This window comes from Oncorhynchus gorbuscha, unplaced genomic scaffold, assembly GCF_021184085.1.
Source record: "Oncorhynchus gorbuscha isolate QuinsamMale2020 ecotype Even-year unplaced genomic scaffold, OgorEven_v1.0 Un_scaffold_7157, whole genome shotgun sequence".
Classification (NCBI taxonomy): Eukaryota; Metazoa; Chordata; class Actinopteri; order Salmoniformes; family Salmonidae; genus Oncorhynchus; species Oncorhynchus gorbuscha.
In genome coordinates this window covers 14,305-18,505 of record NW_025750607.1, presented here as the reverse complement: position 1 = coordinate 18,505, position 4,201 = coordinate 14,305, and the positions used below count along the sequence as shown (strand labels likewise).

General features: G+C 39.8%; 1 long non-coding RNA gene across 1 annotated transcript; it reads left to right on the top strand.

The window, feature by feature from the left end:
* Positions 1 to 2,077: 2,077 nt before the first annotated feature.
* LOC124029648 lies at positions 2,078 to 3,732 on the top strand. Its single transcript, XR_006837817.1, has 2 exons — positions 2,078 to 2,247; positions 3,078 to 3,732. It is a non-coding gene; the product is annotated as an uncharacterized LOC124029648 (long non-coding RNA).
* The last annotated feature ends 469 nt before the right edge of the window (positions 3,733 to 4,201 follow it).

The window sequence follows — 4,201 nt, the reverse complement described above, 5'->3', positions numbered from 1 at the left end:
CATGTGCAGGGGTACGAGGTAATAACTTGGCTATATACACAAGGTACCAGTACTGAGTCCATGTGCAGGGAGTGCGAGGTATAGCAGCTATATGCACACAAAGGTACAGTACTACTGAGGAATAACTAATGCGGGGAGATGCAGGAATAATAACAGCTATATACACAGTACCAGTACAGAGTCCATGTGCAGGGTACGAAGTAATAACAGCTATACATACACAAGGTACCAGTACTGAGTCCATGTGCAGAAGTGCAGCATTAATAGCAGCTGCACACACAGGTACCAGTACTGAGTCCATGTGCAGGGAGTACGAGGTAATAACTTGGCTATATACACAAGGTACAGTACTTTACTGAGTCCATGTGCTGCAGGGGTACAGTGGTATTAGAGGTAGATATGTACACATATAGAGTAGGGGGTCTCGCATAGGGCTGTTGTGATGACTGGATTGCCCCCACACTGAAATGAACTCGAGGAGTCATGAAGGCTGTTAAATTCCACATGACCATTTAGTAACGATATTTAGGTTTCTCCAAGCTCTGATGCTACTGGTGCTCATTAGTAGCCTACCAAACGTGCTGCCTGGTACTCAGCACTCCATTGTCCCTCTAATCACTCTGACATCAATGTAAATGTTTTCAAAATCTAATCAAACACTTCACGAGAGCCCATGAGCTCACGTTGTGCAACATTTCTATAGGATTTGCAATCACGTGAGAAAACAGAGGATGGGCCTCTACAAAGAGGAGGATCTATCAGCTTTCTATAGGCTAGGCCGACTACATTTATTTCTCAACTGTCCTAATACTAAGCACATTGCTTATCTTTTCAACAGGAGTATGACCTACCTGGCTGGCATGAAAATGATCCACAGGAAAAGGGTTCTTTATTTTGTTATTTAAGTCCAGAGATGACAGGTATTTTTCCCTGCTGCCTCTGTTTCAAGACAGGTGCATGATAATGGTCCATTCTAAAATAAAAACAAATGTCACACATATATTATTTAGTATATGTAAAGACAATATTAAATCAAGAATAGTCTGATAGGTGACAATATTAGCCTATCACTTGTGAATTGTATATTAGCACTTCACTTCCCAAAGTGTCTGTCTTCCTTTAGCCTGTGGAGAGCCATGTGAGTGAGAGGTGCTTCAGAGCACACAGCACTCAGGGGAACAAAGGACATTTTTTAATGGTACATTATGGACGCAAAAAGGGGATGACGCCAGGAAATTCGAGGCATTATCAAGTGCTTGTCAAATTATGAATGAGCGACTGATGAAGTTTGTACAACCTCTGCAAAAAAACAACAAAGCAGAGCTCATGCCTTTCAAGTAACTTTTTTCAAATCATCCACAGAGTCGCATTATGCAGCCTTACAATGTATTAAACATCTAAAACATATATATATATAGCCCAGGGTTTATAGAATGACTAACGTTACATGAATAACTTTAAATGAAGCATATAGGAGTACCTGTGTCTTTGTTAACCCCTCAACACAGAAAAGCCGCATGTGCAACACTCCCTCAAATCGTTTGGAGAAAATATCCTTTCTATTTTATTCAGCTTTGTTCAATTGTATTCTTTATACTATAAAATATTATAAAATAATACCACGGAATTCTAACTAAATCTTGTCTGCTAAATGAACTAGTGTAGCTGGCCGTATAGCATGGCCAGATCAGGACCTAAACATAAGGACAACTCAGAGTATTCTATTCTGTTCTTCTAAAATAGACTACCTTTTCTTCATATCATTTATCTTTAGACCTGTCTAAAAATAAAATGTATTTATTGTGGAGGTTATATTACATGGATTTATTAGACTTTTTTTAAATGTAGATGTTCCACAGGTCTGCATCAGTGGCTTGTAGGCTGTGTGTGGAAGCCAGGAGATGCTAAATGTGTTTTATGGTAATTAACTGTCAATTACCGTGAGACTGACAATGGTGATTGACAATCAACGGCTGACAAAATTTTGTGACCTAAATAGCCCTAGTCTAACACATCAGAATAATAGCTTAACTTCTGCACATGTATGCTGTTGTATCCAGTTTCAAAGACAGTTGTTATGTATAAAAAAAAAGTATACATAACTATATGTCAGTATGCGTGAGTGAAGTGTGTGTTGTCTGTGCAGCTGTGCGTAAGTCTAATGCTGAGGTGGAGGCCATGAAGAGGCAGTCTAACGGTCTGACAAAGGAGTATGACAGACTCTTGACAAAGCACAACGAACTACAGGTAATACACACACGCACACACACACACAGTCTTGTAGAACTAACCTTGTGGGGACACACAATTCAGTCCCATTAAAAATCCTATTTCTCCTAACCCGTACCCTTAACCTAACCCTTAACCCTAACCTTAACCTAACCTAACCTAACCTTAACCCCAAAACCTTAACTCAAACCCTAGCTCCTATCCCTAACCAAGCCTAATTCTAACCTTAAGCCTAATTCTAACCTTAAACCTAATTCTAACCTTAAGCCTAATTCTAACCTTAAGCCTAATTCTAACCTTAAGCCTAATTCTAACCTTAAGCCTAATTCTAACCTTAAACCTAATTCTAACCTTAAGCCTAATTCTAACCTTAAACCTAATTCTAACCTTAAGCCTAATTCTAACCTTAAGCCTAATTCCTTAAGCCTAATTCTAACCGTAACCCTAAACCTCCTTGTGGGGACCAATAAAATATCCCCAGTTCGTAAAATGTTTGTTCATTTACTATTCTTGTGGGGACTTCTGGTCCACACACACACACACACACACACACACACACACACACACACACACACACACACACACACACACACACACACACACACACACACACACACACACACACACACACACACACACACACACACACACACACACACACACACACACACACGTCAATGCATCATGGTAGGCATATTTGTGATTGGTTTACAAATCATTTGACCCTAATCTACCCGCAAATAACTTTCCACCAGTATTGGTAGGACTGATTTCACCACTTGACTGTCTATTTTTATTGATATTTATTCATTTATACTGTATATTGTTTATGACTATCTGCAACGCAGAATCTTCAGGCTGGAGCTGGAGACAAGAAGGAGCAATAAGGACTAGATCCAAATCGTTGATCCAGATGACAAGTGACAAAGACAGCAGGTAGCCAGCCACAGCTGTTATGACTTCACACGGAGACCAGCTATTCAGCTGAGCAACTCTTCATTCATCTCTGACTTATGTATACTGTACTGTGCATGGGAAAAGGTGCAGTTGTTCAATGTATCCACATTGTATTTGTATTGTAACTAAGATAGGGAGCTAAAATTGTGTCATGTTTGAAGAAGGAACGAGAGGATTTTTTTGCGTCTGTAAACGTATAGTCTTAAATTCCTTCTCTGGAGCTCATGTAATGTCCTTGGTTAATTGTTTTGCCGTTTTAAGTCATAGTATATAGTACATTAGTACTTTAAAGTATAATACTTGTGTCGTATATACTCAAAGTACATTATGCTAATATGCAGAGCTTTCGGCTTATGAAATGCAAAATCCTGTTTTACATCTGTATCCAGTGGGCAAAATGGGTTGAAATAATGTCACAGTTTACAAGCAGAACTGGTTACGTGGAGGGTATACCCTCAGATCAACTGTGAATATGTTTTTGCTGTGTACCATGAAGTGGCATGATCCTCTTGTGTTCAATGATTAAAATACAAACATTTGAACAAATCTGACACTTGAGGCATTATGTACAGTTTAAGGAAAGCACAAACTGAAGAGGTAATGTAGGTGAGATGTGGGAAGACAGGACAGGTAATGTAGATGAGATGTGGGAAGACAGGACAGGTAATGTAGATGAGATGTGGGAAGACAGGACAGGTAATGTAGAAAGACAGGACAGGTATGGTAGATGAGATGTGGGAAGACAGGACAGGTATGGTAGATGAGATGTGGGAAGACAGGACAGGTAATGTAGAAAGACAGGACAGGTATGGTAGATGAGATGTGGGAAGACAGGACAGGTAATGTAGAAAGACAGGACAGGTATGGTAGATGAGATGTGGGAAGACAGGACAGGTAATGTAGAAAGACAGGACAGGTATGGTAGATGAGATGTGGGAAGACAAGACAGGTAATGTAGAAAGACAGGACAGGTATGGTAGATGAGATGTGGGAAGACAGGACAGGTAATGTAGAA